Consider the following 13,070-nt stretch of genomic DNA (forward strand, 5'->3'; position numbering starts at 1 on the left):
TAATAAAACATGGATCCCGAATAAAGAGAGCCAGAGAAGAACAGACGGGTCACTTATTGGAAAGGATAAGGGAAATAGAGTTACAACATAAGATGACAATGGGGACGGAAATGGGAATAGAATTAGCACATTTAAGAAGACAACTCTCTGACCTCTTGCGGTATAAGGCAATGGCGGCACTACAGCAAGGGCAGAGGTTAATATATGATTCGGGAGATAAATGTGGCAGGCTGTTGGCCAGAAAACTAAAAAAACAACAACTTCATTCATATATACCTTATATTAAAACAAAAGGAGGTCTAAAATCCTCAATACCGAAGGATATTGTAGAGGAATTTAGAAAATATTATACTTCATTATATAATCTCCCGGTGCCTTCCCAGTCTTCTTCATCACTAGAAGAATATCTTGAATCCTCACATTTAACGAGACTGTCGTCTCCGACACGAAGAAAACTTGAGTTACCAATAACAATAGAGGAGGTATCTACAGTGATGAAGATGATGCGGCATGGGAAGGCACCTGGCCCAGATGGATTCTCTCTGCAATACTTTAAAAGTTTTTTCCCATTACTAGCTCCTTATATGGTCAAGACATTTAATGCATTAGGACAATTTGCTTTACCCCCCGTAGAAGCATTGAGAGCACATATTGTACTGATCCCAAAGGAAGGAAAAGATCCATCAGTTTGCAGTAGTTACCGTCCAATATCATTACTGAATACGGATTACAAAATATTCACAAAGATACTCGCGGCTCGCCTAGAACCATTTATGACGCAGCTGGTTCATTGGGACCAAGTGGGATTTGTCCCCACACGGGAAGCTAGAGATAGCACTATTAAAGTTTTGAATTTAGTTCAATATGTAAATCAGAGGAAGTTGCCGAGTATCTTTGTGAATACAGATGCAGAGAAGGCTTTTGATAGGGTTAGCTGGCCCTTTATGCTAGGAGTACTAAAACAGATCGGCCTGGGGGATCGAATGCTGGACTGGATAGCAGGAATATATTCAACGCCACAAGCCTTGGTGAAGGCTAATGGAATAAATTCAGAAAATTTTTTAATATCCAATGGGACGCGCCAGGGCTGCCCTTTGTCTCCTATTTTGTTTGCGCTGACATTGGAGCCTTTATTAAATAGAATTCGACAGAACCCAGATATTAAAGGTATCCCCTTGGGGGATCAGGAATATAAACTCTCAGCCTACGCGGATGATCTTTTATTTTCACTTTCCAGTCCACAAATATTGCTCCCTAATTTATTAAGGGAGGTGGAGTGTTATGGTGCTCTGTCGAACTTTAAAATAAACTATAGCAAGTCGGAGGCAATGGGGGTATCCCTGGAGCATTCCACCCAAAGAAACTTGGAGAATAATTTTAAATTTAAATGGACAACGACGGCTTTGAATTATTTAGGGCTACAGATTCCACCCAATTTAATAGATGTATATGCCCTAAATTTTCCACCCTTACTAAGGGAAGTTAGCATATTGTTAGATGAATGGAGTAAAGCCTCACATTCCTGGTTCGGGAGATGTAACATTTTGAAAATGAATATAGTGCCAAAATTTCTCTATTTGTTCCAGGCGTTACCTATCTCGATTCCACCCGCCTTCTTTAGTAAAACTCGAATAGCGTTTGCAAAGTTTATATGGGCAAGTAAACGGCCAAGAATTAATAGGAATTTGTTAACGCTATCTAAAGAGGTGGGTGGTATAGCGGCTCCTGATTTATATAAATATTATCAAGCTACCCAGTTAGGTAGAGTTATTGACTGGTGCCGCCATAGAGATAGTAAAAGATGGATTACCTTGGAACAACATATCAGCTCTATCCCCTTAGATAGAGCTATATGGTGCTATGCAGCGTTACCTTCTATATTAAAAGTACATCCCTTAATAGGACCTACCCTTCGTATGGGTGCTAAATTTACTCGGATCCCCAAATTTTCATCACCAGAAACCCCCCTGTTTCCTATTCTAGGGAACCCAAATTTCCCTCCTGGTTTGGAATCAGGAATATTTGGGAAATTAAAAAAGAAAGGATGTTTCCAGGCTTCACACTTTCTGAGGTTTGGTAAGTGGCCATCAATAGAAATATTAACGCGACTAGGAGGACAATACGAATTGCCCTTCTGGCAGGCGTTACAAGTTAAACACTTTCTTGAAACATTGGGACCCGCCAAAGGGTATGGTCGACCCCTTACTAAGTTTGAGAAGTACTGTGGGGAGAGTGAACCTCTCTCCCATATTATCTCTAAGATATATGCGTTACTAACAGCACCTCCTGAGGATTTTGGTATAGCGAGTCTAGATAAGTGGGAAAGGGACCTCGAACAAACTTTTACACCATCCCAACGGCAGAAAATAATACATTTAACTTTTAAATCATCTAGATGTACTAAGATACAGGAATTAAATTACAAAGTACTAATGCGTTGGTATTACACCCCGTCTCGAATGAATAAATTCTCTTCAGAAATGTCGGATAGGTGTTGGAGGGGGTGTAGGGAGAGAGGCACCATAGCCCATATTTTCTGGTTTTGTCCAGTAATTAGACAGTTTTGGCTAGAAGTTCAGAGAATCTCTCAATTATTTACTGACTACCAGATTCCGGAAGACCCAGCTTTTTTCTTACTACAATGCTCACAAATTCCTTTAGAGAGATACAAGAACTCAATGCTATGCCATTTGGTGAATGGAGCTAAAAGCTGCATCACCATATGTTGGAAAGAATCAGGGACACCCCGAATCTCTAATTGGTTAAATAAAGTAAGAAGAATTGGGATCATGGAAAAATTGATCCCTATGTCTTTGGAGGAAAGGGAATGTCTACTGCAAGTCTGGGCTCCATGGGAGTCATTTTTACAATCAGAGGAAGGGAAAGGGCTAATTGGAGAGGAACTAGAGGAATAGCTAGTAAGTGATGTGGCACAGGTCCCTCTGTCGGCAGGGGCAACATATTTTTATTTGTTCCATTTGGGATTCCCTGGGGGTTTTTTTTTTTTCCCCTCTCTCTCTCCTCGGTTCTATAAGTCCCTCACGGGATCTAAGGCCTTGGAGCAGAGGGTTGTTGAGGGGAATCGTTTTTGTAATATTGTTAGTTGTTTAGAAGGGGAAAAAAAGAGGAAAAGAAAAAGGAAAATTCGCAGGAATGCAATGTGTATCATTGGTTAAATTAATAAGTTTTTGTTTTGTAAATTGATTTGATAAGTTGATCTATGTAATTATTATTTATTTATTTATTTTTTTGTGATCTTTGTCATGTATTCCTGCAGAGAAATAAAGTATTATAAAAAAAAAGAAATCACCTGAGACAAAAGGAAAAGCTGGGACCATTCAGTAATCATTTGTTTGACTGGGACCACTAAATGGGGTTTGAGATTACTCAGGAAAGTCTGGATCAATAATGGATCCAAAATTGTCAGAATACCCAAACCGGCTTTCTGTCCATCCTGCCATATGATCCATCTAAGGGTTAACTAGGTATTGCTCCGTACATTTAATTTTCCTATGAAAACAAAACAATTTATCATGCTTGACTGCCACCTAGCGGTGCAGACAATCAGACAACGGTGTGAATCAGACAATTAGACAATACCTCAACTTAGATTCCTTTAACAAAAAATATGGTACGGTCCGTGATACTTTTTTGTACTAATACAGCTACAATCACTTCAAGACTGTAACAGAATAAATTTGGAACAAGTTCAAGAGTATTTCAGATACAATAAACACACAATTTTGCTCATGGAGCTGCTGTTTTGTTTCAGACAAATTTAAATCACCTATGAAATTAACTTTGCAATGTACATGAATCTGTTTACCTTTTCCAAAATAGCTTTACCCAAATTGTAACTTTATAACCTCCGGGAATACTACTCACCAAGTATGCCTTTTGGTTCTGGAAACAAAATAGCAGTCCACATATACACACTCAGCGCAATTCTTTCAGCGTTATACTTTTAAAGCAAAAGCAATTATACAATCATACACAAAGTTTACACAATACATTGATCATCAGTCACCAGTTCTGTCCCAAACAGAACTAAAACTCTAGAGTACTGTAAATTTTTCTAAGGTCCCCAAAACCTATTCTTCTAAGATCGCCAAGATCTTTACAAGTGTCCCCAAAACACTATATGACCCCCAAGGTCATGACCGGTCAACTTATGTATACTTATGAGAGGTTCTATAACCCAACAGCAATCTCTGTGGGATGGAAGCCAAGTCACACACCTGACACCCGGACTCCGGCAAGTCAATTTCACTCAATAAGAATAGAATTCACTTACCGAGCGTTAAAAGTAGCTTTCCACGTCCGTTAAGGGTAAATAAACATCCATCCCGGGACAAGCCCCCAGTTCTGAAAGGGTTAATCCTGTGTCTAGGGTGGTCCCTTCAACCTCTCAGACCTTAGATCCTATGTATTGTATAAATTCAGATATATCTGGAATCAATTCTCGAAGGACAAATAAAACCACACACACACCATGGCGTCCTTCAAGAACTAATTGTATTGAGTTATTACAAAGCGATTGATATAGTAAATTTCACATCATACAGAATAAGACATGCGCAGTAGACAACAAGACGATTACAGCTGGTCAAGACAAAACGCTATTGTTCTTTGTTCTAAGCTAGCTGAATTAATATAAGAAAAAGATACATAATTCCTTCTGTAGCTAAAAGAATGCTGAGAAACAGTGTGAAGGTTATAGATAAGTGTGTGAGAACACATGAGTTAGAAGAATCTCATGTTGAGACAGTTATCTGAGAAGTTAAAGGGGTGTTCAAACTGTACATATTGTAAAATGGAAGTTTGTGAATATTAAGATGGCTGACAGAAACAAGATGGATGCTTAACATAACCTTTCACAAACCTGCTTAGCATCCGAGATCAGAGGAGATTGGGCACATTCAGGGTGATGAGGCCGAAGGCGATTTTGCTGACCACTCTCAACCCTCTTGACAAACGCCAAGATGGTCACCTCGGCAAACAAGAAGAAAAATAAAACAGTTCGTCGACGCCAACAACAAAAAAAAGGTTATGGCACCTGGTACTCCCAAGCAGTCTCCAACCCAGGTACTAACCAGGCCCGACCCTGCTTATCATCCAAAATCAGACAGAGATTGGGCGCATTCAGGGTGATGAGGCCTTAGGGGTTCTTCATTATCTGTCTCAACCCTCTTGACAAAGGCCAAGATGGTCACCTTGGCAAACAAGCAGAAAAAGAAAACAGGTCGTCGACGCCAACAACATATTAAAAAAAGCCTACAGCACCTGTTATTCCCTGACGGTCTCCCATCCAGGTACTAACCAGGCCCGACACTGCTTAGCTTCCAAAATCAAACGAAACAGAGCGCATTCAGGGTGATGTGGCTGTAAGCAATCTTGCTGTCCACTCTCAACCCTCTTGACAAACGTCAAGATGATCACCTCGGCAAACAAGCAGAAAAATTAAATCTGGTCGTCTACACAAACAACATATTACAAAAAAGCCTATGGCACCTGTTATTCGCAGGTGGTCTCCCATCCAGGTACTAACCAAACCCGACCCTGCTTTGCATCCGAGATCAGATCAAGAGCATTCAGGGTGATGTGGCTGTAGGCGACCTTGCTGGTCACTCTCAACCCTCTTGACAAACACCAAGATGGTCACACAGCAAATTAGTAGAAAAATATAACAGGTTGTCGACGCCAACAACATAATAAAAAAAAAGCCTACGGCACTTGGTATTCCCAAGCTGTCTCCCATCCAGGTACTAACCAGGCCCGACACTGCTTAGCATTCGAGATCAGACGAGATAAGATAAGATCGGGAGCATTCAGGGTGATGTAGCTGTAGGCGATCTTGCTGGCCACTCTCAACCCTCTTGACAAACGTCAAGATGATCACCTCGGCAAACAAGCAGAAAAATAAAACAGGTCGTCTACACCAACAACATATAAAAAAAAAGCCTACAGCACCTGGTATTCCCAGGAGGTCTCCCATCCAGGCACCTAAGCAGGCCCGACCCTGCTTAGCATCCAAGATCAGACGAGATTGTGCGCATTCAGGGTGATATGGCCTTAGGCGATCTTGCTGGTCACTCTCAACCCTCTTGACAAACGCTAAGATATTCACCTCGGCAAACAAGCAGAAAAATAAAACTTTGTCGACGCCAACAACATATTAAAAAAAAAACTATGGCACCTGTTATTACCAGGCGGTTTCCCATCCAGGTACTAATCAGGCCTGACCCTGCTTAGCATCCGAGATCAGACGAGATAAGACAAGATCGGGAACATTCAGGGTGATGTGGCCGTAGGCGATCTTGCTGGCCACTCTCAATCCTCTTGACAAACGCCAAGATCGTCACCTCGGCAAACAAGCAGAAAAATAAAACAGGTCGTCGATGCCAACAACATATTAAAAAAAGGCTACAGCACCTGGTATTCCCAAGCAGTCTCCCATCCAGGTACTAACCAGGCCCGTCCCTGCTTAGTATACGAGATCAGACGAGATTGGGTGCATTCAGGGTGATGTGGCTGTAAGAGATCTTGCTGGCCACTCTCAACCCTCTTGACAAACGGCAAGATGGTCAGCTCGGCAAACAAGCAGAAAAATAAAACAGGTCGTCGACGCCAACAACATATTAAAAAGAAGCCTATGGCACATGGTATATCCAAGGCCTGATCCTGCTTAGCATCCGAGAACAGACGAGATTGGGCACATGCAGGGTGATGTGACCAAAAGTGATCTTGCTGGCCACTCTCAACCCTCTTGACAAATGCAAAGATGGTCACCTCTGCAAACAAGCAGAAAAACAAGACATCGTCGACGCCAACAACATATAAAAAAAAAATCTATGGAACCTAGTATTCCGAGGCGGTCTCCCATCCAGGTACTAACCAGGCCCGACCCTGCTTAGCATCTGATATCATATGTTATCAGGCTCATTCAGGGTGATGTGGCCGTAGGGGAACTTGCTGGCCACTCTCAACCCTCTTGACAAACGCCAAGATGGTCACCTCGGCAAACAAGCAGAAAAATTAAACAGGTCGTCGATGCCAACAACATATTAAAAAAAGCCTACGGAACCAGGTATTTCCAGGCAGTCTCCCATCCAGGTACTAACCAGTCCTGACCCTGCTTAGCATCCGAGATCAGGCGCATTCAGAGTGATGTAGCAGTAGGCCATCTTGGTGGCAACTCTCAACCCTTTTGACAAACGCCAAGATGGTCACCTCGGCAAACAAGCAGAAAAATAAAGCAGGTTGTCGACGTCAACAACATATTAAAAAAAAGCCTACGGCACCTGATATTCCCAGGCGGGCACCCATTCAGGTACTAACAAGGCCCGACCCTGCTTAGCATCCGAGATCAGACGAGATTGGGCGCATGCAGGGTGATGTGGCCTTAGGCAAACTTGCTGGTCACTCTAAACCCTCTTGACAAACGCCAAGATGGTCACCTCGGTAAACAAGCAGAAAAATAAAACAGGTCGTTGACGCCAACAACATATTAAACAAAAAGCCTACGGCACCTGGTATTCCCAAGTGGTCTCCCATCAAGGTACTAACCAGTAGGGATGGCCGAACTGTTCACCCAGCGGTCGTGTCGCGGCGAATTTCGGCTGTTCGCGGTCCACCCGTTCGGCCGACTATTGCCGCTGTTCGCCCGGCGGACTTACGTGTTTACTGTGTAAAAGAACTTTGACCTATGATGACACATCCATCATGGGGTACAGGACAGCCAATTGAGACATTACAGCACATGGACACTTGGACATTCCCCCTAACTTATTAATAGACCCGATCCGGTGGCCATTTTACATTCTTTCTTCTGTCACTATAGGGAGAGGTTGCTGTGTGGAGCAGGGAGAGACTGCAGTGACCCAAATCACTAGCTATTAGGTCCACAAAAGTTCTATTAAGGACTGGTATGGTATAGGTGTAGTTCAGGATATAGGTTTGAGGCACTGCTATTCAAGTCATTGTTGCTGCAGATTGTCTTTTGTCAGGGCTGAGAGAGGGACAGGATGCTGTGTGCAGCAGGGACAGTCAGTTTAATCATTAGCTGTTACTATTAGGTCCACAAAAGTCCTTTTCAGAACTGATATGGTAAAGTAGTACAGGATATAGTTTTGAGTGCTATTCAAGTTATTGTTGCAGGAGCCTGTGTTTTGTCAGTTTAAATAGGGACAGGCAGGAAGCTGTGTGTGGCAGTGAGGGACAGTCAGTTTAATCAGTAGCTGTTACTGTTAGGTCCACAAAGGTTCTTTTCAGGACTGGTATGGACTGGTATGGCTTGTACACGTATAATATTCTTTCTTCCAAATATAGAAAGAATATTATACTTGACTGCTGCCCTTCTGCTGCAGTAGTCCTTTATGATTATAGGAACTGAGGTACAGTCTGCTAATCACAACCTACTATTTGCACAAAGGTCCTTCAAAGGTCCTTCTAAGGATTGGTAAGGTGATGCTATGATGGGAGGGAGGTGCTTTAAAAAAAAAATCTTATTTTTTTTTCTTTTTTTGCATTGTCCCTTTAAAAATAAAATAAAAAATCTGATCACTTTTATTGCTGTCACAAGGAATGTGACAGTAATAGGCATGTGAATGGTACTCTTTATGGAGGTATAAGGGGTCTAAAAGACCCTCCTTTTGCACTTACAAGTATTCAGATCGCCAAAATCAGCGATTCTGAATACTGTTATTTTTTTTAATAAATCGGTGCTGTTGGGATTTTACATCGGAGACCCGATACAAACCAAATCTGGCTTTGTTCAGGTCTCAGCTTGGGGGGCGGACATGCCGACTGGTGGCTCAGGTCTACCAGTGGGACAGGAAGAGCGGCTGGAGGGGGGTTTGGATGTCCCCTCTCGAACGGCTTTTAGCCGCCTTGGTTGTTATCACTAAAAAGCCAACCGTTCTAAAAAAAAAAAAGTAACACCTTCAAGCCACGAACGCAAATTTGCATACAGTAAGAGCGACGTCGTGCCCAAATATTGTCCTTTTCCTTTATTTTTTTATTTTTTCCTCACAAATAAAACTTTCCTGGTGCGACCATGGCAGCATACCTGTCCTCCCCTCAGGATAGTTAATAGCTTATAAAAATGACAACCCTACCTCCCCAGCATTCTCCTTTTTTTCCTCATACCTAATGGATAGTGTTTGGACGTATCTTACCTCTGCCCTGGGCAGTTTTCCGTCTGGGTTCTGGCCTCTCCGAGATGCAGTCCCTGGTCTTGGGTTGCTAACTAGTGCTTATAAGAGGGGAGCCACTTCTGGGGGTCTTTTGGGGCAGCAGCCACTTCCTATATTGGAATTCGGTTCTGCTTTTATATATATATATATATATATATATATATATATATATATCTCATAGTTTCCAACATTGTAAAAAAAATCGGGACACTTTTTTTTGGCAGTAGGCGGAGCCGTGGTATAATTAGGGGGTGGGGCATGCAAACGGGGGTGTGGTTTACATAAATAGTGGACGTGGCTTACATAGGGCGCGGCTCAAATGGGTGTGGTTAGAGTCTGAGATGAATGCTGGATGGAGAGGGAAAGGAGGGGGATGGAGAGGGAACGGGGGGGAGAGGGAAAGGAGGGACAGCAGCCCCCCGATCCTACACCACAATAGCAATATGTGTTTTCCAGAGTTTGACAATCAGCAGATAAAGATACTCCAAATACCTGGTGTTGGCCCTTCAATCATCCCGGCGCCATGATTGTTATGGTGTCAGAATGATTGAAGCGCATTATTTCTATTATTACATTGTAACATGAAATGAAATCATTCAACTCACCATAATGCAGAATCAGTGGGAGCCATGAGCGCGTCACTAGCCATGTTGACTGCCACCAGATGCCATCAGGTATCCCAAGCGGAGTCTGTCCTTACATCAGGTGCCCCATCAGAGGTACCTTCCTCACATCTGTGTCCATCAGCGGAGCCCCTCCTTACATCTGGTGGCCCCCGACATCCACAGACTGGCCCCCGACATCCACAGACTAGCCCCCACATCCACAGACTGGCCCCTAACATCCACAGACTGGCCCCCACATTCACAGACTGGCCCCCGACATCCACAGACTGGCCCCCAACATCCACATACCATGACTGGCCCCCGACATCTGACTGGCCCCCGCCCCCGACATGCCGCTGTTGCCGTGCGGAGACATTTAACTGTGGCGTCACCCACTGCACTTTACACTGACACACACTGGCAGCGGGGGTGGGCGGCGCCACAGGTGTAGACCAACTTCTGGTCTTCTTAAAAATGGCGGCCGGCGGAGACAATGTCCTCCCATAGACCTCTAGCTGCCGGCGGCAAAAAAACGGGAAATTCAATTTCCCGGGAAAAAACAAATTTCCCGGGACATTTCCCAGGACAAAATTAATTCGGGACAAATGTCCTAATCCCGGGAATGTCCCGGGAAATTCGGGACAGTTGGCAACTGTGATATATATATATATATATATATATATATATATAAAATTGAGTCAGCCGCTGCTAGACCAATACCCTTGCTTTCTTAGGTAAGGGTTTGTACCTCATGGTTTTTTTTTTCAGTTTTTTTTGTGTTTATCCCAGACTAAAAGAGTGCCTTGCACTATTACTTTCATTTCAGCCCTATACACAAGAGAACATCTAATCAGACATCTGGTCATCACAACGTACGCACACGCCCAAGTTGGGCTGATAAACTGATCTGTAAAGACTGTTTTCAAGCCTGCACGGATCGCGAAAAGGCAGAGGTGGAACAAGTTACAGAGTTGATCAAAAGAGTGGTTAACCACTTGACCACTGGGCACTTAAACACCCTTAATAACCAGACCAATTTTCAGCTTTCGGTGCTCTCGCATTTTGAATGACAATTACTCAGTCATGCAACACTGGACCTATATGACATTTTTTTCCTTTTTTTCACACAAATAGAGCTTTCTTTTGGTGGTATTTAATCACTGCTCGGTTTTTTAGTTTTTGTGCTATAAAAGAAAAAATACAGAAAATTCTGTAAAAAAATGAATTTTTATTTGTTTCTGTTATAAAATTTAGCAGATCGGGGGCGTGGCTTGGCGTGCAACGGACATGGCAGCCTAGAAAGAGAGCTCCGTCGGTTAGTGGCCCCAGCTCGTCTGTTTTCACCGGCGAACTAAACAAAATGAGCAAGCAGAATAGGCACCAGCATCAGACCCGTCCCCGCCGTTCAGCGGCAGCTAATTCTGGACGCGACATCTCGGATATCTTTAAAACACAGGCCTCAGCACTGAAGGTATCGGAGGAAGGCAAGATGGCTCCGGTCCATGCGGACGAGGACTACAGCGAGGATTCGCAGTCAGCCGCGGAGGACAACTGTAGGCGCAGTGTTCGCACTACTCACCCACTCACCTATGAGGACATGTCAGGCTTTGCGGCTGACATTAAGGCTTCGTTTTCTGCAGCCATTATGGATCTGAAGACCAGTTTCCTGGTTCTGCAGGAGAAAATGGCGGTCGTGGAGACTGCAGGGAAACTGAAGGACAAGTCCATAAGCAGACTAGACAAGGCTGTCACCGCACACTCCCTCCATTTCATTGAAATGAATAGACATTTAGAGGATTTAGACAATAGGGGGAGGCGTAATAATATCAGGGTGCGAGGCATACCGGAGTCTGTCGCGGCAGACCAAATCACCCCAGTTCTGCAGAGTTTTCAACACCCTTCTTGAACGGCCAGAAGATACCGCTATGGACTTTGTGAGGGCGCATAGGGCGCTCAGAGCCAGAGGTCCTGACACATTACCTCCCCGGGATATAATTTGCTGCTTACAGAGCTTTACTCTTTAAGAGGATATAATGTCCAGGGCATGCAGGAATGATCAGATTGTATTCAATGGGGAGAACATTAAACTTTTTCAGGATCTATCCCAAATTACTTTGAAAAACCGAAGGGCCCTGCGTCCTCTTCTGGACCAACTGAGAGAGAAAGACCTGCGTTACTCATGGCGTTTCCCTTTCGCCCTGTTAGTTACCCACGGTGGTAAGCAACACATTCTACGCACGCCTGCGGACCTTCCAGAGTTCTGTGCGGCCCTCCAGATCGAGCTGATTACCTTACCTGATTGGTATCAGGAGTTTTCATTGCCACCTAAGGATAGAACCCCACCTTTTTCTCCGATGGCTTCGCCAGAGAAACATCTCACCAAGAGGCAGAGACAGGGACGCAATGAAACACCGCCAAGGGGAACACCCCGAAGTCGTCCACACTCTTCTAGGAACCTGATGAAAGCCTAAAGCATATGACGCACCTATACCCGCCTGCAATTTTGGGATCCCCTTTTTGCTTTTCTTTTTTTTTTCCTTTTTTGTCTTTTTTGCTATTTTGCTTTGTTAACGCAATTCTCTTTCCACTCGACCATCGCTTACTTACCACGACCACGCTGCTCCACTGCCGTCTGGGGTGGAGTGCTTCTACATGTTTGTTCACATACTCCCGACATGGAGCCTTATGGAAGCACAGTGTACAAAGACAGCTTTTGGGATTTTGACCATAACTCATTGGAGCTATAGTTCGAGTGTTTTGGCAGTTGTTAATTGTGGGACTAATACTCTGCTGGAGAATTGCTGATTCCCTGAGTCCCGAACATATGTGGTTTTGTTTGTATGGTCTGGACCGGGGAGAGACATGGACTCCGAAGTGATCGTGGGATGAGAGTACCCCGTGGGTCATTCTATGATGGTGGTGGGGGTTGCTTATAAGGGGTTGATTTCCTCTGTTCAGATTTTGGCGGGTGGTGTGCCTACTGTCCTAAAAGGTTAAATATGCTCAGATATTATGCTCGTAATCTGTCAAGCATGCTCATTGCTATTTATTAGTCATTGGTTTGCTTTAAACGTGCGTCGTTATAACAGACCGTTTAATACTTTTCATATGCTTTCTAGGGCCGCGCACGACGGTTCCTACTTGAATAAGTTGAGTACCCACTGTTGATTTAGTGATAGTTCGGTACTGTTTGTTATTTCTTCTCACGGTGCGGGCACCTGGTTAGATAACCTGAGGTGCTTCGCACGGTGAGTGTTGCTGTCTCCGGGGA

General features: G+C 43.8%; 4 pseudogenes; all 4 read right to left on the reverse strand.

Annotated features, from left to right (window-relative positions):
* Positions 1-5,271: 5,271 nt before the first annotated feature.
* On the reverse strand, positions 5,272-5,390 carry LOC143936528 (5S ribosomal RNA; annotated as a pseudogene).
* Positions 5,391-5,958: 568 nt separating this feature from the next.
* Positions 5,959-6,078, reverse strand: LOC143937425 (5S ribosomal RNA; annotated as a pseudogene).
* Positions 6,079-6,420: 342 nt separating this feature from the next.
* LOC143936521 (5S ribosomal RNA) lies at positions 6,421-6,539 on the reverse strand (annotated as a pseudogene).
* Positions 6,540-7,289: 750 nt separating this feature from the next.
* LOC143937514 (5S ribosomal RNA) lies at positions 7,290-7,408 on the reverse strand (annotated as a pseudogene).
* Between the last annotated feature and the right edge of the window lie 5,662 nt (positions 7,409-13,070).

Source organism: Lithobates pipiens, unplaced genomic scaffold (genome assembly GCF_037356315.1).
Source record: "Lithobates pipiens isolate NorthernLeopardFrog02 unplaced genomic scaffold, aLitPip1_a1.2 Scaffold_28, whole genome shotgun sequence".
NCBI classification, from domain to species: domain Eukaryota; kingdom Metazoa; phylum Chordata; class Amphibia; order Anura; family Ranidae; genus Lithobates; species Lithobates pipiens.